Genomic DNA, 24,159 nt, shown 5'->3' with positions numbered 1-24,159 from the left:
TCTCATGTTCAGCAGCTACAGCTACAGAGTGAAAAAATATTATAAAAATACAATGGAAGGCATAATTGTTATGTAAAATAGTAACTGTGTTACTGAAAGCAGCTATAGAATAGATTAATGTAAGTACAGATGTAATTGTTATTGTTATAAAATAAAACATATTTGACTGTATCCAAAGTATTTGGTAAAAGATACTATCACAATACCTTTATTCTATGTTATTATTTAATGTAAACAAATGCAGTAAATGGTATGTTGCATGTGTGTGAATTTATGAATGATGGATGAGGCACGGTATCTGTAAAAAGATACTGTCCCATAACAACATCACCTAAATCATCATAATTCTTATTTCCTGGTTTTCTTATTGCACTGAGAACATAAACCAATGTCTACAGGGAAAGACAGGCATAACATCTCACCCTCAGACATCACATTCAGTATCTATGTAAACTCCCAAGGTACTTAAAAATGAGAAAAAAGCCATGAAACGAGTTTATACTACACACAAAAAAAAAATTAGTGCATTACTTTATAACTTAAAACAATAACTACTGCCTTTAAAAGGAAATCACTGAAGGTAATTGTGGCTAAAAGCAAGTTGTAAGTGGCTCTTGTTCTACATCTTTCCATCCTCTTTAAGGAAAATCCAGTACAGCACATAAACACCTGAGCAACTGTCACCTTGGCAAGATGGGCAAATTGGCAGTAGCAGATCATGCAGGAGCACTGGAAAACCATCAAATTCATTAATTTCACATTTTGGTTTCAGTAAGATCTAATAATTACTACACAAGGATGCACAGGGACGTCATAGAAACTCCAAAGCACAAAAACAGTTTCTGCAGAAAAGAAGTATTGAAATTAGAAAAGTTGTGGGCCCTAGTGCTAAATAAAACAAACAGCATCAGCTTTTCCCTCTACGGGCTCCATAGCATATGTTGGAATGACTCCTTTGGCAGTGGTCTGATGATGTCATGAACCAACCACTGTATGTATGCTTACAAACAGTTTGGCTTGCTGAGCTTGTTTTGAGCCTGTAATAGCTTTGTTAGTCATTAAAGCCTCTGATGAAATCACCAGTAGTAGAAGATGAAAAATTAGGCAGGGAATTATGCCTTGGACCATAGCTTTCTGCCTATAAATAAAATGTCAGCAACATCACTAATATCGGCCATGAAAGCTTGCATTCGTACATGATAATGAGACTTCAGTTAATTTTACATGTCTGTATTAATATTTTTTTTAAGAATTTCCTTGTACATTCAAACAGTATGCTGGGTCAAAATGCCTTCATCTTTAAAGCATTTTCTGTGAAAGACTATTTTTCAGATTTAATACTATGTCTCTTACAGTTTAGAAACTGTGTGTTCCTCTGCAGAGAGAAAGATTTATTGACTCCCCAGACATTGTTAGCATTATTAGCTTATGTTTGCAGCTCTGGTATTGTAGCATAACTGCTCAACATAATAGTCACCAACATATAGGGCCAGAGACTTCTTATTTTTGTTTGCTTATTATGTTTAGAAAAAATACAATTTAATATTTTATTTTACACCATTTAAATGAGACCTGGCATTGTGTAAAGTTATGATAGTAAGATTACTGTGTCTTTGCAATATTTTTATTTTTTTTTAGTGGGGTTGGAGCTAGCATGGCAGTTTGAGCAAGGTGTGATTGTTTGAGATGAGGAAAGTAGTCAGACTGCTGACAACAGAGGAGGAAAACAGGTGTGTGTATAAATTATTTCTCATCAGAAAACATTGTTCAGTGAAATAAAAAGTTTTAAATTAACTGTTGTCATCCATAAGTGCTATCATTCTGATCTTTAAAGTAGATATATTTCAAAAAAAAGATGATGAGACTTACCCAACAAAAGCGCTGGCAGGTCGATAGACACACAAATAAACACAAACATACACACAAAACTCTAGCTTTCGCAACCAACGGTTGCCTCGTCAGGAAAGAGGGAAGGAGAAGGAAAGACAAAAGGATTGGGTTTTAAGGGAGAGGGTAAGGAGTCATTCCAATCCCGGGAGCGGAAAGACTTACCTTAGGGGGAAAAAAGGACAGGTTTACACTCGCACACACACACACACATATCCATCCACACATACACAGACACAAGCAGACATTTGTAAAGGCAAAGAGTTTGGGCAGAGATGTCAGTCGGGACGGAAATACAGAGGCAAAGATGATGTTGAAAGACAGGTGAGGTATGAGCGGCAGCAGATTGAAATTAGCGGAGATTGAGGCCTGGCGGATAGCGAGAAGAGAGGATATGCTGAAGGGCAAGTTCCCATCTCCGGAGTTCTGACAGGTTGGTGTTAGTGGGAAGTATCCAGATAACCCGGACGGTGTAACACTGTGCCAAGATGTGCTGGCCGTGCACCAAGGCATGTTTAGCCACAGGGTGATCCTCATTGCCAACAAACACTGTCTGCCTGTGTCCATTCATGCGAATGGACAGTTTGTTGCTGGTCATTCCCACATAGAACGCTTCACAGTGTAGGCAGGTCAGTTGGTAAATCACGTGGGTGCTTTCACACGTGGCTCTGCCTTTGATCGTGTACACCTTCCGGGTTACAGGACTGGAATAGGTTCTCGAACGCCTGGAATCCCTACCCAGTCTGTTACCCCCGGAAACCATCCTTGTAACCATTGATGCCACTTCCTTATACACAAATATTCCGCATGTCCAGGGCCTCGCTGCGATGGAGCACTTCCTTTCACGCCGATCACCTGCCGCCCTACCTAAAACCTCTTTCCTCATTACCTTAGCCAGCTTCATCCTGACCCACAACTTCTTCACTTTTGAAGGCCAGACATACCAACAATTAAAGGGAACAGCCATGGGTACCAGGATGGCCCCCTCGTACGCCAACCTATTCATGGGTCGCTTAGAGGAAGCCTTCTTGGTTACCCAGGCCTGCCAACCCAAAGTTTGGTACAGATTTATTGATGACATTTTCATGATCTGGACTCACAGTGAAGAAGAACTCCAGAATTTCCTCTCCAACCTCAACTCCTTTGGTTCCATCAGATTCACCTGGTCCTACTCTAAATCCCATGCCACTTTCCTTGACGTTGACCTCCACCTGTCCAATGGCCAGCTTCACACGTCCGTCCACATCAAACCCACCAACAAGCAACAGTACCTCCATTATGACAGCTGCCACCCATTCCACATCAAACGGTCCCTTCCCTACAGCCTAGGTCTTCGTGGCAAACGAATCTGCTCCAGTCCGGAATCCTTGAACCATTACACCAACAACCTGAAAACAGCTTTTGCATCCCGTAACTACCCTCCCGACCTGGTACAGAAGCAAATAACCAGAGCCACTTCCTCATCTCCTCAAACCCGGAACCTTCCACAGAAGAACCCCAAAAGTGCCCCACTTGTGACAGGATACTTTCCGGGACTGGATCAGATTCTGAATGTGGCTCTCCAGCAGGGATACGACTTCCTCAAATCCTGCCCTGAAATGAGATCCATCCTTCATGAAATCCTCCCCACTCCACCTAGAGTGTCTTTCCGCCGTCCACCTAACCTTCGTAACCTCTTAGTTCATCCCTATGAAATCCCCAAACCACCTTCCCTACCCTCTGGCTCCTACCCCTGTAACCGCCCCCGGTGTAAAACCTGTCCCTGCACCCTCCCACCACCACCTATTCCAGTCCTGTAACCCGGAAGGTGTACACGATCAAAGGCAGAGCCACGTGTGAAAGCACCCACGTGATTTACCAACTGACCTGCCTACACTGTGAAGCGTTCTATGTGGGAATGACCAGCAACAAACTGTCCATTCGCATGAATGGACACAGGCAGACAGTGTTTGTTGGCAATGAGGATCACCCTGTGGCTAAACATGCCTTGGTGCACGGCCAGCACATCTTGGCACAGTGTTACACCGTCCGGGTTATCTGGATACTTCCCACTAACACCAACCTGTCAGAACTCCGGAGATGGGAACTTGCCCTTCAGCATATCCTCTCTTCTCGCTATCCGCCAGGCCTCAATCTCCGCTAATTTCAATCTGCCGCCGCTCATACCTCACCTGTCTTTCAACATCATCTTTGCCTCTGTATTTCCGTCCCGACTGACATCTCTGCCCAAACTCTTTGCCTTTACAAATGTCTGCTTGTGTCTGTGTATGTGTGGATGGATATGTGTGTGTGTGCGCGCGAGTGTAAACCTGTCCTTTTTTCCCCCTAAGGTAAGTCTTTCCGCTCCCGGGATTGGAATGACTCCTTACCCTCTCCCTTAAAACCCAATCCTTTTGTCTTTCCTTCTCCTTCCCTCTTTCCTGACGAGGCAACCGTTGGTTGCGAAAGCTAGAGTTTTGTGTGTATGTTTGTGTTTATTTGTGTGTATCGACCTGCCAGCGCTTTTGTTGGGTAAGTCTCATCATCTTTCTTTTTAAATATATTTTTCCCACGTGGAATGTTTCCCTCTATTATATTCATATCATTAATCTGATCTTTAAAGTAGTAATGAGTGATACAGCATATGATGATTCTTGCTCCAGCACACTGGTATGTTACAAAAGGCAATGAGTGATCAGTACAAGCTTCAGTGAAGAATAATGTGGGGAGAACAAACTGAAACTATAATACAAAAAGTGAAAGTGATGGTGAAGATGTAACAACAATGACGCTGTACTATTGTACATGTAAGTAAATTTTTTTCCATCTGATTTTTCATTAAACTAGTGTAATTGATGTTCTGATTTCATTTCTTTTTTGTTTCATATCATTGTGTTAAGAAAACTGTAAACAAGTTTCAATGTGAATATTAATGTTTATGTCAAATGTCAAGCAATATTGTAGTAGAACTGAAATGTAACAAATGTTGAGACTGTTGTAAGATGTTTAAAATTGTAACTGTGCGTCTGGTGCATACGTAGGCAATGTGTTAGGATATGTAGAATGCAAAATCTCAGGTGAATACCCTGTCTGTAAGGGAGCGGTAAAAGGTGGATGGCAGGCGAGCGCGGGAAAATGCACATGGGCACTGTATGGCACAATGGGCTCAGCAATAGTAGTTGGAGTTTGGCATTGGTCTGAGCAACACGTTCTGGAGCGAGGAGGCTCTCCTGGAAGACGGAGTTTCACTGAGCCTCGGGTATGCTGTTCAAACGCCCACACAGCATGGCAACATTCCATAGGCACTAAATGGAAAAGTATTGCGACGCTAAGAAGAATGAAAGTGCCGATACGTCAAGAGCCATAGCTGTGGTTGTATGTGTGCTCTGTGCCTCACCATCTCGCCGCTTGCCAACCGCCGCATCGATACAAGCAGGTTGAAACTTTTAGTACTGTATGCGTATGGACCATAGAGTGAACTGTTCAATAATAACCTAAATTTTACCAGAACTTTCCCCTCATTTAATTATCCTCACAACTAACCTAGACAGGGTCCTTTCCAAGTGTTGTGCAATCCGAGTGTCCCAAAATGAAAAATTAAATTTTGTGTTAATAATAATTACTTGCAGACCTAGTTATGTTAGAATGGTGTTTAAAGAACTGTTTTGTTAATGAACCAGTAAATGAATAACAAAGGTCTAACGAAGTTGAAAGATAACTTTAATATTGATATAGTAATGAAGTTTAATTATTTCGAGACAGATATAAAAGTATTTAAATGAGAAGTAAATAAGATAAAAAGAATAGTAACTCATATACTGGAAATCGAACGCATGATAATTTCAGTAATCAATTTTTTTAATATAGTGATCATAACAGTTTCAGGGTCCCCCCCCCCCCCTTTTATTCATTTGAATTCTGAAGTGTTCCACATTGGTTTGACCAGCAAAAGTTAAAGTCCATATATAAGCCAAAATTTATCAATGTTTTATCTTTATCAAAATTGAAATTTTGTGTGTGGCTCGAAAGTGCTATTTCTAGGGTAACCTATGCCCGATTTTAATCAGATCTATAGACAGTATGAAGCTTTGTAGTATACATTATAGTGCACCGTTATGTATTTATGGTTTTCCCATATCAGTATGCAATGTGAAACTATCAGTTCAATAGATTTTCTGGTTCTAAAATTTTACTATATTATGCAGTGTTACTACGTGTTGTTTTGCATGAATATACATCAACTTGTACAGGGAAGAAACTCAGTTAATGCCTAATTAGGCTGGCGACCATATTATTATCAAATTGGTAGCATCTTCAGTGTTGCGTTTGGTACATACTGACGAGTAATTTCATTTTGAACTTACTTGACGGATCATTGTTATTACAGAGTGGGTGTAAGTCTGATTTTGCCACCATTCAGGTACACGTGGTCAATATCTATGCGAAAATCCTGTCTCGTAAGGTGAACCCTGCTCACTTACCATAGTACAGGCTTTAATGAGTATTGTGTGCCCCAGGCGCACGTTACAAAGAGATTAGCATTATGGGCGAACAAAAGAGTTGACAATAGAAAGGAGTGCTCATACTGTTGAACAACAAGTAGGAATTAATGTAGAACTGTGCAGGCAGATTAAGGTCTTGAATGAATTTTGGTATGGAAAAGAAGGAATTGTCAATGTGTTTAACAACCACAATAGTCACAAGAATGCCTTGGAATAGTTCCACACATTGCAGAGCATCCTATGCTATGTAGCCACATTCATTCAAGACAACTAGAAGCAAAAGTCACAAGAAGCAACATCATAGACTGTCTAGCATCAACACAGTATAATATTTTGGTGGTTACAGCTGTATTTTTGTGTGTGAAATAGCACGTCAAGATTTAGAGCTAACTGTGTTGAAAATGTACCTTACATTTTTATCTAAATTACATGGCAATTGTTAAGCTTGTAAGATTACAAATTATCATATTGCCAAACTAGCAGACATTTTTAGTGGGATAAATATAGACTATAAGACAACAAAATGGAGCAAGTACTTGAGTGTAAGACTTCAGAATTTTTGGATAGCAGCAAAATCAGAATGCGAGAAAATCTCACATACAGTAGTACGTCATGTTCAGGGTTATGCAAAGATCAACAACAGGAAGAAATGACCAGCAGTGAACTGGAACTACGAAATCAAATCAAAGCATCAATGTATTTAATAATAAGAGAGAAAGAGGGAGGAAATCTGGGAAAGCACAGAGTTATATAAGAAAGAAAATGTGGAAGCAGAATTCAATGTACAAGGGTTCATAGATATGTCACCAGAACCAAGAAGACTGCAGTGGAAACAAATGAGAAAATGCCAAGAACAATAACAAGACTGAAGCAGACATACAGGAATGTATAAAAAAGGAATTAAAAGGCAGAATCACATAGTGTGCACAATGGAATAGCACTCATAGAGTGTCATAACTCATGTTTAAGTGGGATAGACAAATCTAATTTGAAAGGATCAATCCACCTTGTACCATTTTTGGAGAACTTCAAAGGAGGGTGACCTACTGGACAGATGGGAGATCAGTTTTGAAGCAAGGAAGCTATGGGAGACATAGTTTGGTGGTGCATGCACATAGGAACAACAGTTGAAAGCTGTGCAGATTTTGAGGTGGCATTCATAGAAGATGCATGGTCAGAAGATAAACAGATTGAAATAATGCTGATGCTAGCAAGTTATCCAAAATACCAGAGAGAGAGAGAGAGAGAGAGAGAGAGAGAGAGAGAGAGAGAGAATGAATGCATAGAGAATGCACAGTGATGCAAGAGGGGTGAAACAAGAACATAATGGGAAGGAAGAATGAGACAAAAGATGCCCTTTCATCTCAGAAATGTTCAAATGTCTAAGAAAGAAAAGAAGATGCCACATATTTTAGGATGTGAAAAGGCATGGAAGAAAGAAGTAAAGGACAAACTTTAAGCCTTGTTATGCAGTAGTAAAAGCCAGAACAAGGTGATGATTGATAAAAAATGTATGAACATGAGTGAGTTTATTAACCATTAAAATGGTAGTTGCAATGAAATAAGGTTAGGAGAGGAGCAACACCAGGTTGAAAAGAACTTCATACTAAGAGACTAATGCAGTAGAAGTGGAAATAATAATACATTCTGACTGGTTACAGTAATTTGTGGTCCCAACTTACGAAAAAAATTACCACAAAAAACTACTTATCAGTAATTCTTTTTACATTACTGAAGAATATTATTTAATGCAACAAAGGGCTCATGTAAATAGAAGATAAATTGCACAATACTAATGTAACATTTCACCCTCTTTTTATATCTTTTATATTTTCTGTGGAATATTAAGTAGAAATTCTCCCTCTTACATTGTGTTTATAACAAAAAATATGTAACACTTCCAATATTTAACAATCAGGGAAATATTATTTATGTAAAGAGAAAAGTAATCCTAAATTCATTGCACAGTCGGAAAAATGAATTTGCCACGTATCTAAAAATTGTGCCATTTGCCACTTTTGGGTATAGCAAAAACCATTTGACGCTGAACAAAACATTATTATTATTGTTATTCCTAATACTACTAGTAAAACTGATGGTCAAATAATTCTAAAAACTGATATTAAAAGCCAAAGATACCAGTGTGACATGTTCTGCATCTGTTTGATGATTAACTTCTTGCCTTGGGTCTGCAACACCTGCTCTTATTTACAGCCTCTGACAGCGTAGCAGGTATTCTTCCAAAGGCTGTACGTGTATTTACAGTTGAAACATCTTCTGGTACAAGTTCTGGACGAAGAGACTTAAATAAGCTGTAAACAACGACACTGAATTAGGCAGACAGACCCAAATACAATAACATACACAGAGGGTGGAGTAGGGGGGGGGGGGAGATAGCAGCAGAGGTGGAGGTGTGAGGGGGGAAAGGAAGTGCAAGAAGCGTGAAGGACAGAGACAGGTTGTTTAAGGTAGGAGAGAGGTGGGATGGGTGATGGAAAAATGGGCAAGGGGATGGAGGTGATGGTGGAGGATTGAAGAGAGCGAAGGGAGATTAGATTAGCTTAGTATTTTGTTCCATAGAGCCATGCTGAAGAGATCCTTGTGGGTGTGGAACATGTCAACTTTTGTTTTTTTTAAAGCTGAAATAACAATACTAATAGCATGAGTATATACAATACATCATTTTTTAAGCTGAAATAACAATACTACTTGTATGAGTATATACAATACATCATTTGTTTCTATTAAAAAATTTGTCAATGGAGTAGGAGGAGTTGGCCACTAGTAAGTCTTTCAGGCTCCTTTTAAAGTAATTTTTATTTGTAGCTAATTTTTTTGTGTTTGCTGGCAAATTATTGAAGATGAGTGTTCCTGAGTAGCGGATCCCTTTTTGAACTGAATTAAGTGCTTTTAAGTCCTTGTGTAGATCATTTTTGTTCCTGGTATTGTATGTATGAACTGAGCTGTGTGTTGGAAAAAAAGATATATTATTTAGGACAAATATCATTAAGGAGTAAATATACTGAGAGGCAGTAGTTAGTATACCCAGTTCTTTGAAGAGGTTTCTACAGGACGTCCATGAATTAACTCTCCAAAAGTGTGTAATACGTATTATTTGTGCTCTGAAAACTTTTGACTTGAAGAGTTACCCCAAAGTATTATACCATATTGCATTATGGAATGAAAGTAGGCAAAATAGGCAAGCTTTTTCATTTTTATGTCGCCTATGTCTGCTAACACTTGAATTGCAAATACAAATTTGTTAAGGCGTTTCTGCAGTTCTGTGGTGTGCTCCTCCCAACAGAATTTATTATCAAGTTTTAATCCGAGGAATTTGAGACTGTCAACCTCTTCTATCTGCTCTTCATGCTTTATGCATATGCTGGGTGGAAACCTCTTACAGGTTCTGAATTGCAGATAGTGAGTCTTTTCAAAGTTTAATGTCAGTGAATTAGCTTTAAACCATTTATTAATATCCATGAAAATACCACCAGCAGATCTTTCTAGAACTACACTCGACATACTATTTATTGCAATACTTGTGTCATCTGCAAACAAAATGAACTCTCCTTCTGGCAGTGTAACTGATGAGAAATCATTAATGTACACACACACACACACACACACACACACACACACACACACACACACACCTATAGTGAAAATTTAACTACTCTCTCATAAAATTAACACTAAACATCAAACCACAAAATTTCAGAACTAAAAATCTTCTACCGCCAGCCACTATAAAGAAAGACAGAAAGAAATCAATTCATGTGTTTGCATCAACAGGTCTACATCATGCTGAGGTAGAAACTCTTTACAAAGGGTTGCAGAAGCTGATAAACAAAAACAAATCACACTAAAAGATGGCAAAAGGGTATTCCAATTCACAAGTAGAACAATACCAAAGAAAAATAATTCAGTGGAGAATGTTGGATATTATAGCAGAGACAACACAAGTCAAGCATTAGGTGTTGTTTCTTAACACATTCAGAAAAAAAGTAAAATGAAAACAGATGACAATTACTAAATGGATGTTGTTGTGGTCTTCGGTCCATAGACTGGTTTGATGCAGATCTCCAAGCTACTCTACCCTGCACAAGCTTCTTCATCTCCGAGTAACTACTGCAACCTACATTCTTCTGAATCTGCTTAGCATATTCATCTCTTTGTCTCCCTCTATGATTCTTACACTCCGTGCTTCCCTCCAATACTAAATTGGTGATCCCTTGATGTCTCTGAACGTGTTCTACCAATCGATCCCTTCTTCTAGTCAAGTTGTGCCACAAATTCCTCTTCTCCCCAATTCTATTCAGTACCTCCTCATTAGTTACATGATCTACCCATCTAATCTTCAGCATTCTTCTGTAGCACATTTTGAAAGCTGCTATTCTCTTCTTGTCTAAACTACTTATTGTCCTACTTTCACTTCCATACAAATACTTTCGGAAAAGACTTCCTGACACTTAAATCTATATGCAATCTTAACAAATTTCTCATCTTCAGAAATGCTTTCCTTGACATTTCCACTCTAAATTTTATATCCTCTCTACTTCAAAAATCATCAGTTATTTTGCTCTCCAAATAACAAAACTTGTCTACTACTTTAAGTGTCCGATTTCCTATCTAATTCCCTCAGCATCACCTGATTTAATTCAATTGCATTCCATTATCCTCGTTTAGCTTTTGTTGATGTTCATCTTATATTCTCCTTTCAAGACACTGTCCATTCCATTCAACTACTCTTCCAGGTCCTTTGCTGTCTCTGATACAATTACAATGCCATCGGCAAACCTCAAGGTTTTTATTTCTTCTCCGTGGATTTTAATTCCTACTCCAAATTTTTCTTTTGTTTCCTTTGCTGCTTGCTCAACATGCAGACTGAACAACGTCGTAGATAGGCTACAACCCTGTCTTACTCCCTTCTCAACCACTGCTTGCCTTTCATGCCCCTTGACTTAACTCTCATTTGGTTTTTGTACAAATTGTAAATAGTGTTAAGTTCCCTGTATTTTACTCCTGCTGCCTTCGGAATTTTAAATAGAGTTCTAAAGGGAGAGTATGGATATGGACATGAAATGACTATATTTGATCAAACAAGACAGAAATTTTAGAGAATTCAACAATTTTTAATGACTTTAAAAATACGTGTGGCGCTAGATACAAAGCTAGGAGGAAATGCATCAGGCAGGACATCACAAATACACATTAGGATTTTTGATTCTTTAAAGTTTGGGCAGGAATACCAGATCAAATTAAGCACCAGTTCAGCACCATGGAAAAGGGAGGTTATTTGGACATATAAAACAGGGATAATTATTTAACATAGGAACTTAGACAAATAGAAAAAGATATTGCAGGCGTAAAAAAAGGTGGAAGAAAAGCAAATCTCAAATAGTCCGAATCAACTGATTAACAGATGAGTTTCAAGAAAACTGCTAAAGGAATATGGCCAATTTTGCTAAATTAAATAAAACTGGATATTTAAGTGGATACAGCACAATGTATCACTTTTTAAGTCATGAACTAAACATAGATTGGAGCACAAAATAAAAGTTACCACTTCATCTGAGATTCATAGATTCTGTGAAAGTTTTACCCAAGGTTTCAAATAAATTTATATTAACAGCCTTAGAGAAACAAGATACCAATTCAACCTGCCTCAAGATATTGAGGAATACATATCTCAATGCCAAACCTTAAGTGAGTCTTCATCAGGACAGTGAGGAAATCACAAGTGAGAAGTCTAGCCTGGAAGATTGCATTTGCCTCACAGTTGTTCACAGAATAAGTGTGTAGTAGTACAGACAAACTTCAACAACTGATGAAAGAACATAATAGAGACATTCTGGGATAGAGTAATCTTTGAAAAATTATAACAATACTAAAATGATGAATAACCCACATACACAACACAGAATGGAAAATGATAGAAATTAACAATGAAGTTCCACAACAGTTGAGTTCTTGTTTTTAGAGCAATGGGAGATGATAAGGTGGATACTAACATAAATAAACAGAAAAGTGAAAATGGCCGGAGGCCTTTTGGAAAATTAAATATAGGTTTCAAAACTAAACTTCTGATGATCCTGAAAAGTAAAGGTTATAGTCAGTGTGTATTATCAGTTTTTATTTAAAAACTGAGACCACTTAAAGGCTGAGGGTCAGTGAGCATTCAGTTAAAAGATGCATTACTAAAATAAGCAAATGGCTCTGGGACCACACTGGAAAGGACGAATTAATTACAACTGTATTGAAAACATAACAGATGCATAGGACACAGTCAAGTAAACAGATGGTAGACACACCAAGGAAGCTATTTTCCAAATGCCAAGAGATAAGAAAGGACCAAATCAATAACCTATGGAAACACCAGGAGCAAAACGGATGTTTAAAACAGTGCATGGAGGAGACCTTCATCCAGTGGTGAATGTCAGATTGATAATGAAGAAGTCTATATTAACAGCAGATTATTGCTGTGTTCCACATTGGCTCTGACATCTATATGCTCTGCCTATCAGTATTATCCCCCCCATGAACCATGGACCATGGACCTTGCCATTGGTGGGGAGGCTTGCATGCCTCAGCGATACAGATGGCCGTACCGTAGGTGCAACCACAACGGAGGGGTATCTTGAGAGGTCAGACAAACATGTGGTTCCTGAAGAGGGGCAGCAGCCTTTTCAGTAGGTGCAGGGGCAACAGTCTGGATGATTGACTGATCTGGCCTTGTAACATTAACCAAAACGTACTTTCTGTGCTGGTACTGTGAACGGCTGAAAGCAAGGGGAAACTACAGCCGTAATTTTTCCCGAGGACATGCAGCTCTACTGTATGATTAAATGATGATGGCGTCCTCTTGGGTAAAATATTCCGGAGGTAAAATAGTCCCCCATTCGGATCTCCGGCAGGGACTACTCAGGAGGACGTCGTTATCAGGAGAAAGAAAACTGGCGTTCTACAGATCGGAGCGTGGAATGTCAGATCCCTTAATCGGGCAGGTAGGTTAGAAAATTTAAAAAGGGAAATGGATAGGTTGAAGTTAGATGTAGTGGGAATTAGTGAAGTTCGGTGGCAGGAGGAACAAGACTTTTGGTCAGGTGAATACAGGGTTATAAATACAAAATCAAATAGGGGTAATGCAGGAGTAGGTTTAATAATGAATAAAAAAATAGGAGTGCGGGTTAGCTACTACAAACAGCATAGTGAACGCATTATTACGGCCAAGATAGACACAAAGCCCATGCCTACTACAGTAGTACAAGTTTATATGCCAACTACCTCTGCAGATGAAGAAATAGATGAAATGTATGACGAGATAAAAGAAATTATTCAGGCAGTGAAGGGAGACGAAAATTTAATAGTCATGGGTGACTGGAATTCGGTAGTAGGAAAAGGGAGAGAAGGAAACATAGTAGGTGAATATGGATTGGGGCTAAGAAATGAAAGAGGAAGCCGCCTGGTAGAATTTTGCACAGAGCATAACTTAATCATAGCTAACACTTGGTTCAAGAATCATAAAAGAAGGCTGTATACATGGAAGAAGCCTGGAGATACTGACAGGTTTCAGATAGATTATGTAATGGTAAGACAGAGATTTAGGAACCAGGTTTTAAATTGTAAGACATTTTCAGGGCAGATGTGGACTCTGACCACAATCTATTGGTTATGAACTGTAGATGAAAACTGAAGAAACTGCAAAAAGGTGGGAATTTAAGGAGATGGGACCTGGATAAACTGAAAGAACCAGAGGTTGTAGAGAGTTTCAGGGAGAGCATAAGGGAACAATTGACAGGAATGGGGGAAAGAAATACAGTGGAAGAAGAATGGGTAGCTCTGAGGGATGAAGTAGTGAAGGCAGCAGAGGATCAAGTAGGTAAAAAGACAAGGGCTAATAGAAATCCTGAAGAAATATTGAATTTAATTGATGAAAGGAGAAAATATAAAAATGCAGTAAATGAAGCAGGCAAAAAGGAATACAAACGTCTCAAAAATGAGATCAACAGAAAGTGCAAAATGGCTAAGCAGGCATGGCTAGAGGACAAATGTAAGGATGTAGAGGCTTGTCTCACTAGGTATAAGATAGATACTGCCTACAGGAAAATTAAAGAGACCTTTGGAGAGAGAACCACTTGTATGAATATCAAGAGCTCAGATGACAACCCAGTTCTAAGCAAAGAAGGGAAGGTAGAAAGGTGGAAGGAGTATATAGAGAGTTTATACAAGGGCGATGTACTTGAGGACAATATTATGGAAATGGAAGAGGATGTAGATGAAGACGAAATGGGAGATAAGATACTGAGTGAAGAGTCTGACAGAGCACTGAAAGACCCGAGTCTAAACAAGGCCCCGGGAGTAGACAACATTCCATTTGAACTACTGATGGCCTCGGGAGAGCCAGTCATGCCAAAACTCTACCATCTGGTGAGCACGATGTATGAGACAGGCGAAATACCCTCAGACTTCAAGAAGAATATAATAATTCCAATCCCAAAAAAGCAGGTGTTGACAGATGTGAAAATTACCGAACTATCAGTTTAATAAGCCACAGCTGCAAAATACTAACGCGAATTCTTTACAGATGAATGGAAAAACTGGTAGAAGCCGACCTTGGGGAAGATCAGTTTGGATTCCGTAGAAATGTTGGAACACGTGAGGCAATACTGACCTTACGACTTATCTTACAAGAAAGATTAAGGAAAGGCAAACCTACGTTTCTAGCATTTGTAGACTTAGAGAAATGCTTTTGACAATGTTGACTGGAATATTCTCTTTCAAATTCTAAAGGTGGCAGGGGTAAAATACAGGGAGCGAAAGGCTATTTACAGTTTGTACAGAAACCAGATGGCAGTTATAAGAGTCGAGGGGCATGAAAGGGAAGCACTGGTTGGGAAAGGAGTAAGACAGGGTTGTAGCCTCTCCCCGATGTTATTCGATCTGTATATTGAGCAAGCAGTAAAGGAAACAAAAGAAAAAATTCGGAGTAGGTATTAAAATTCATGGAGAAGAAGTAAAAACTTTGAGGTTCGCCGATGACATCGTAATTCTGTCAGAGACAGCAAAGGACTTGGAAGAGCAGTTGAACGGAATGGACAGTGTCTTGAAAGGAGGATATAAGATGAACATCAACAAAAGCAAAACGAGGATAATGGAATGTAGTCGAATTAAGTCGGGAGATGCTGAGGGAATTAGATTAGGAAATGAGACACTTAAAGTAGTAAAGGAGTTTTGCTATTTAGGGAGTAAAATAACTGATGATGGTCGAAGTAGAGAGGATATAAAATGTAGACTGGCAATGGCAAGGAAAGCGTTTCTGAAGAAGAGGAATTTGTTAACATCGAGTATAGATTTAAGTGTCAGGAAGTCGTTTCTGAAAGTATTTGTATGGAAGTGAAGCCATGTATGGAAGTGAAACATGGACGATAACTAGTTTGGACAAGAAGAGAATAGAAGCTTTCGAAATGTGGTGCTACAGAAGAATGCTGAAGATAAGGTGGGTAGATCACGTAACTAATGAGGAGGTATTGAATAGGATTGGGGAGAAGAGAAGTTTGTGGCACAACATGACTAGAAGAAGGGATCGGTTGGTAGGACATGTTTTGAGGCATCAAGGGATCACAAATTTAGCATTGGAGGGCAGTGTGGAGGGTAAAAATCGTAGAGGGAGACCAAGAGATGAATACACTAAGCAGATTCAGAAGGATGTAGGTTGCAGTAGATACTGGGAGATGAAGAAGCTTGCACAGGATAGAGTAGCATGGAGAGCTGCATCAAACCAGTCTCAGGACTGAAGACCACAACAACAACAACAACAACATCAGTATTATCTAACATGGCACACATTTTTCTAGGTATCAACGGTTTGAAACCTGTACAAAACTGGTTTAGAAAGCTAGGACTAAAAAAAACAAAGACTGTAGATAGATAACAAACTTCTAGGCTGAAGAAGCTAAAGCATACCTTTCTGTACAGAAGCTTCATTACTCAGGCAACAAATTATTGTCACATATTATTAACGGTAGCTTTAATATCTACACCAAAGTAACTTACCCCAGTAACGCTTCGATGTGATGTGCTCCTGACTGAGGTTGCAGCAAAATAATGTTACAACCCTCGCTCTTGTAACGTCATCTGGTTTAGTCAACATATATACAATTTTAGAAGCCCACCGTGCCTGGTAAAAATAATTTGTGCAGTTTATACTTTAACATTAATAATTAGCTAGTAATAATAATGCTAACCCCAAAAAGGAAAAAACAGATTACTAATGTCTATGATTAACTAGCCATCACAGTCAGCATACTTTCACAAAGAAGAAAGTCTCTAGAAATAGTCTCAAGATGTTAGAATAAAGCAGTTTAATATTTTGAGAGAGGACAGCAGGGACTGAAGCAAGAATAAATGTGTAAAAGCCACTGATGTTACACAACGCACACTTTGATTGCCACAGAGAGAGTGTTTTATGTTCCTAATATAGTTTTCACTATGTTGGTAAATGTTGCACAAGAAGGACCTTAAGTATAAATTATACACACGGAAGAGTTCCGTTTGTACACCACTTTAAAGTAGTTTTGATCAAATAGATAAACAGTAATACTTTACCATCATGGATGACTTATTTTCGATCGAAATTCACTGAAAGTATGTTAATGTTTATGATTTGAAGTCTATTCCTAAGTCTGTCCTTCCTTTTAAACAAGTGTCAACCATTCCAAATGGCAGATGTGTTTTATTGGACCTCTACTACATTAGTAGTTTAGAATGGAATAAACCGATGCTATACTGTTCATCTGCATGTTAGTGTATAATGTGTCACTAAATAAGCTAAGTGTAAAATCAGTGCATTTTGCGTGTTTATTTACATATACAAGCCACCTTCCAGTTATTCCTTTATGCGAGACACTGTGCGCAAGGTTAGCTTCAAAATTCAAGATGCATTTTCCATATGAAGTGGACCAATCATAGGAATAATCCCAACAAGAAAAGCTCCAACTAGAATGAAATTCTGCACATATGAAGCATGCAGAATAAAATTAATCTGTGCAAAATCCAAGCTACAGCTTACAAAAAATAAAAAAGTCATTGAACTACACAACAGTTTTCGCCAAATTTAAGAGGGCTTAAAAGTGAAACCAGTAGCACTTCAAAAGAGATATTTGGATCAGATGCACATATTTTTATGCTCTGCACATTATTAATATTTCAAGGTTGTATCAGTCACCATTTTAGTGCTACATGGCATCAACATTGGGGAAAAACCAGTTGCAAAATCTAGCAATCATTTTGTGACTGCAATAATTTACGATCAAACAAAGTGTGTCGACTGGTCTTTAGCAGTTCCATAAAGACGTTACATGTTACCAATTCTAATTATATGAACCATTACTTGTAGGTGTTCTATAAGTTACGAGGGCTGTTCAATAAAGAAAAAAAAAACATACCTTTACTCATCCTCATAATTTTGATGGTCCCTCTGAAAGTAGTCTCCCATGAGTGCGATGCACTTGTCCTCCCAGCGTTTCTGTCAGTTATCAAAAACATGCTGGAAAAATATTTTTGAGAGGTCCTTCAAAATTGCCTCCGAGGCCTTCACCGCTGCTTCTGATGATTGATAATGTCTTCCACGAAGGAGTTTCTTCACGTTAGAGAATAGAAAAAAAGTCACATGGAGCTAAATCCGGATTATAGGGAGGGTGAGGGATGCCCTTCAAGTTGATTTTTGTAAGATATTCAGCAACAACATTGGCAATATGCGGCAGCACAATATCGTGGTGTAGCATCCATCCTGCTTCATGGAAATGTAGTCTTTTGAACCTGATATGGACTTGCAATGGTTTCAGGACATCCCTGTAGTATTGTCCAGTTAGTGATGTGTGTGCATGTACAACATGCTGATAAACCATTCCATGAATATCAAAGAAAGAGATAACCACAACTTTCCCAGCAGAAGCAACCACTTTTGCTTTTTTGGGGTTGGTGATGAAGGAGATTTCCACACTGAGCTTTGCTGTTTGCTCTCAGGATCCAAATGATGTAGCGAAGTTTTATCGGCAGTGATTACATTTGAAAGAAACTTCGGATCTTCCTCTAACATCAACTTTAACTGCACGCAGACCGGCACGCTAATGTCCTTTTGTTTGGAAATCAACAGTCTTGGAATCCATCACGCATAAACACGTGTTGTGTAATGTTTCTGTCACCGACGTGTGGGTGGCACCCAATGAAATGTTCAATAGTTTAGAAAGTAATGTTAAGGTAATTTGTGGATCCTCTCTCACAATGACAGCAGCAGTTTTGATGTTTTCTTCCGTAACAGCAGTAACTTGATCACCGGGTCCACCTTCCTTTGAAATTGATTGTCTCCTTTCTTCATACATTTTAAACCACCTTCAACCTGTGCTGTAGGGAAGAACAGACTCCATAGGCCTCCCGTAACATTGTATAGGCCTCAGCTGAAGATTTGTTGAGACAAAAGCAGAATTTCAAAGCCGCATGTTGTTCCTCACTTGGTACCTCCACGCAGCGGCAGGCGATACTGAACACGTCTCACCTTGGCCGCCACTGACAGGCGGGAGCCAGGAGTCCCAACAATGAAACTATTACAGCGTGTTTATTGCACATTAAGCTAACAGAATATCATAAGATTAAATATTAGCACAAGCAATTATGACCATAAAAAAAATTATGATCATTCTTTACTGAACAGCCCTTGTATTAATATATAGAACACCTAAAAAAAAATTCGCATCAAATTTGTGCATAGTTTGGTGTAAAACATTATTACCTCCTACTTTATTTTTGTATCACTAGAAAGAGCAGGTGATTTTTACTAGAAAAGATTACATGTTCTGGAGGTCATCCACACAAGGTTTACACAATGAGATTGAAAATACTACTGTCAAACATTTCAGGACAGTAGTTACATTTAATATTTGATACATCTTTTATTTATAGGTGCTGTAATTTGTACATTTGCTAATGCTTTTATTTTTTATCATTTAACTGAAAACATTCCAGTTGGAACATTGACATTTGCAAACATGCATGCAGAAGGTCCACATCTAAATCAGTTTGGCAAAAATAAACTAGCAGCAGACATTGGAAAAGCTTTTCATGAAATAATAGGCCTAAACAATAACGATCATGAAAGCAGATCAGTCATAGCCCTAACTAACGAGGGAAACTAGGGAACTGGGCCAACTCTAGCAGGATTTGGTCCAGTAACAAAAATTTGCAACAAGTAATTAACACACAAACGAAAGTTCACTCAAGCAGCTTTACAATTAAAGACAAACAAAAGTTAACAGTGTTTCATCAGAACATAAGAGGCCTATACTGCAAGCTGGATCAGTTCACAGCAAATATAGAAGACACAAAAGGTATAAACAGTGCCCACATTCTGTGTCTAACAGAACACCACATCACTGCTGGTATTGAAGTGGTCCCTATTCCCAACTACGTTTTGGCAATGTCTTATTGCAGGAACTATATGGACAAAGGAGGAGTAGCTGTATATGTAAAAAACAATGTCTTGTTCATGGCAATAGATGTACAAAGATTCTGCTTTGAGCTACATTTTGAAGTATGTGCTATAGAGGTGCCAGACACTGCCTCCAGATTAACAGTTGTGGCAGTTTACAGGGCACCATCTGGTAATTTTAAAGTGTTTGTTAAACAATTAGCTACTCTTTTGTTGTACTTAAGTAGAAAAAAATAGGGGCATGGTAGTTGTTGGGGATTTTAACATAGATTTCTTGGTTAATTCTCCCTGCAAGGTGGAGTTTGAAAATCTCATGTGCACGTACAACCTTGTTCCCGTGGTTAGCTCGCCCACCAGAACCACAACCTCTTCCAGTACTCTCATTGACAACGTTTTTGTTGATCAGAGTAAAGTCAACCATATTAATATTGAAATGGTTATAAATGGTCTGTCTGACCATGACGGACAACGAGTTACTTTCAACAGTTTGGGAATTCCTCTGAGTGACACCTCACCTAGATGGAAGACAGTAAGGAAAATAAGTGAGGAAGCTATTCAAACGTTCAGATCATGTCTTCAGCATACTGACTGGACGCCTGTTTATCTAGCAGAAACTGCTAATTCAAAATACAATTTATTCACAAATGAGATAGCAGGTACCTTTGTATGACTTTTTTGGAAATACACTTTCAGAGTCCAACCTGCTAGGTCTTCAAAAAAAAAACCATGGCTCACTAAGGGCATTATAGCTTCGTGTCAGAGAAAAAGACAACTCTACATAGCATCAAAGACTTCTAACAACCCTGCTCAGCTAAAACATTATAAACTCTACTGTAAAATTCTTGCCAAAGTAATTAAAAACTCTAAAAGTATGTGTATAGCATCTGAAATTACTAATTCTGAAAATAAAATTAAAACAATCTGGAATGTGATAAAGAGAGAAACAGGGACTGTAAACTACACCAAAGACAAAAATATTGTTTTAACTGTTGACAACTCAGAGATAACTAATAGTGAGGAAATTGCCGAAATCTTTAACCAACATTTTTTAACTGTCCCAAAACAGATAGGTTGCCATGGTTCTGTAGATAAAGCTGCCTGTATAATGAAAAATAATTTTCCAGAGCCTTTCAGTCAAATAAGTGTGCCTCCCATTACTGCCAATGAAATCAAAAAAAATCATACAGTCTTTGAAAAATAAACATTCTGCTGGTATCGACGATATTTCAAGCAAGCTGTTGAAGGCTTGCTGTAGTGAAGTGACCGAAGTTTTGGCTCACATCTGCAACACATCCATGCAACAAGGAGTGTTTCCAGACAGAATGAAATACGCTGTTGTCAGGCCCCTGTACAAAGCAGGGGATGCTACAAATGTGTCAAACTATCGCCCTATCTCTCTATTAACAATATTTTCAAAAGTCCTAGAAAAAGCTCTGTACAACAGGATTGTGGCACACCTTGGTGACCTGAACATCATTAACAGTCAGCAGTTTGGTTTTCAAACAGGAGTTTCAATAGATAACACAATTTTCTCATTCACAAATGATGTTCTAGAGTCTATAAACAGAAAGAGGCTGCCAATTGGTGTCCTATGCGACCTATCAAAGGCGTTCGACTGTGTAGATCACCAGATACTCCTCAAGAAGGCCTGTCATTATGGAATTACAGGACCTGTAGGAAACTGGTTAAAATCATACCTCGAAAATAGGAAGCAGAAGATTATTCTAGATGTTTCAGATAGTGTATCACAATATATAGTGGACTGAGTGGGGAATTGTGCAGCAGGGAGCGACACAGGGATCAGTGCTTGGGCCCTTGCTGTTCCTCATATATGTTAATGATCTGCCTTTATCCATCAATAAGCAGTGTAAATTTACAATGTTCGCTGATGATACGAGCATTGTGGTGGATAATGTGCCAACTACTGACTTAGAATCTGAGGTCAATGATATCCTTAAAGAAGTTCTGGGTTGGTTTAGTATTAACTCCCTTTCAATAAACCTGAAAAAAACCAATTTTATCCAGTTCCAGACAACCCACAAAAACCCAAAAGAAATAGTTATCACACAGAATGATCAGATGATAAAGCAAGTGTACTTATCAAAATTCCTAGGCGTATACGTGGACAGTAGGCTGAACTGGGAACATCACGTTCTACAAACACTAAAACGGCTGACGTCGGCAACATTTGCTTTACGAATTTTGTCACGCTTCAATGACATTACCATCTCAAAGTCAGCTTACTTTGGCTATTTTCATTCAGTCATGTGTTATGGCATCATCTTCTGGGGCAATACACCTGCCGCAAAGAAAATCCTCACAGCACAAAAAAGAGCAATAAGAATCATTTGTGGTGTACCCCCACGAACCTCATGTCGAAATCTTTTTAAACGACTTGAAATACTGACAGCAACATCTCAGTACATATATTCACTGATGTGCTTCGTAATAAATAACCCCACTCTGTATGAAACGAATCGCCTACATCATGAACATAACACCAGCAGAAAAGAGGATTTCCACTGTGAGTTAAAGAACTTGACACTTATTCAGAAAGGGGTAAAGTACGCTGGAACGAAAATTTTCAATTCCCTACCCAACAGCATCAAAAGTGTAAGGAGTAGTACATCAGTATTTAAACGTAGCTTGAAAAATTATTTACTTGAGACCTCACTTTATTCACTAGAAGAATTCTTTCAGAAAAATAAGTAAAACCCAGATTGGAAAGATGATTTTAAATTTTTTTGACACTGTTTACTGTTAAACTAATGTAATAATAACCTAATGTAAAAATTCCTGTTTTTCTCATTTCCATTTTTGGGTCACTTTTAAACCCAAAGTGGGAAGTTTTGATTACTGTTCAAGGTTACAATAAATGAAATAATGCCCTATATATGAAACTGCTATCTTCACATTTATGTTGACTAGTTTTTAAGCTAATAAGTATGACTTTTGTGCACTGTTATTAATACTATAACAATGTCTTTATTCTATGTATTTTATTATGTACATTGACACGTTCCACATCTGAGTGACTTGCTCACATGTACAGATCTATGGAACAAGTATATAAATAAATAAATAAATAAATATATAAATAAATAAATAAATATATAAATAAATAAATAAATATATAAATATATAAATAAATAAATAAATATATAAATAAATAAATAAATAAATAAATAAATAAATAAATAAATAAATAAATAGACACTGGGCTTACCAGCCTGGCACATTCCCCCACCCTGCAAACTGTCATTGTTATTGCCTGGTGTTGATGTCTGAACCTTCACCTGTGACAGATTGTACTGTTGTACCATTTGCAATTGCAGTTAAATGTCATCAATTTGCAACTGGCAATACTAGGAATATTTTTATGTTGGTTGATAATGCTCCAAACCATCATTCACATTTTTCAGTTGAAAGAGAAAATACGAACTCCACCAACACCACAACTCCGCTGTGAGGTGAAACACAGGATAGTCCTATTGGACCACAAATGAAGCCAGTAAAACAATAGAACCTGTTCTAGCCATTATTTCTATTTTGTCTACTTATTTGGTCTTGCACTACTGGCCTAATATGATATTCGCTGTGAAAAGTTGCATCTGCTGCTGCTGCTACTGCTACTGCTACTACTAAATTTTTTTTTGTTGAAGTTTACCTAAAAAAATTTAAATCTGTTACTGATTTGTGTAGAGGAATTAACTAAGAATGTTCAATAATTTTTTTCATATTTTAAAATATAAACAACATGAACAGATTGAAGCATTTTCAAAAGGTGGGCATAAAGTACCCCCCTGTTGGTATTTCTGGGGATAAAGACAAGTGGCCAAAACCTATTTAAGTAATAATATTAAAAGCCCTACATGGAATATACCTCACAGAATGGGTGTAGATTGTGGAAAACAGAAGGAATTTGTAGTATCTGAGTAATCTTGAGATAATTGCATGTCTCTGTAGGTGTAAACATAAGTCTGACAGAAGTACAATGATATTGGCCACCGAATTTCATATCTGTAGTGTATATTTTATCAGATTTTGTTTCCAGTACAGAAAAACAGCATATTTAGTGGTTCAAGTTGGAAAAGAAGAGAGAAAGGAATTGAGGGAGGACAACATGAAGAAAAAATAATACTGGAATGTAGTTAAAACATTTGTTGCTAAGAGACAAAAAACAAACAAAATGCACACTCCAACAATTATTGGCAAACTTACCAGACTTTCAACAAATAATAGAAAATAAGTTTGATGATAAAAGCTGTCAATCGCTTGTCTGTCTGCGAGCTCATTCTCCAGCAAAGC

The 24,159-nt window shown here is 38.1% G+C and overlaps 1 long non-coding RNA gene across 1 annotated transcript; it reads right to left on the bottom strand.

Annotated features, from left to right (window-relative positions):
- Positions 1-210: 210 nt before the first annotated feature.
- Positions 211-24,159, bottom strand: LOC126187857 (uncharacterized). The gene is made up of 3 exons (XR_007537800.1): positions 24,073-24,159; positions 16,422-16,545; positions 211-729 (listed from the first exon to the last, which is right to left on the bottom strand). It is a non-coding gene; the product is annotated as an uncharacterized LOC126187857 (long non-coding RNA).

This window comes from Schistocerca cancellata, chromosome 5, assembly GCF_023864275.1.
Source record: "Schistocerca cancellata isolate TAMUIC-IGC-003103 chromosome 5, iqSchCanc2.1, whole genome shotgun sequence".
Taxonomy (NCBI): Eukaryota; Metazoa; Arthropoda; class Insecta; order Orthoptera; family Acrididae; genus Schistocerca; species Schistocerca cancellata.
Note: the sequence above shows the minus strand (reverse complement) of the source record. Positions and strands in the feature narration are given on the sequence as shown.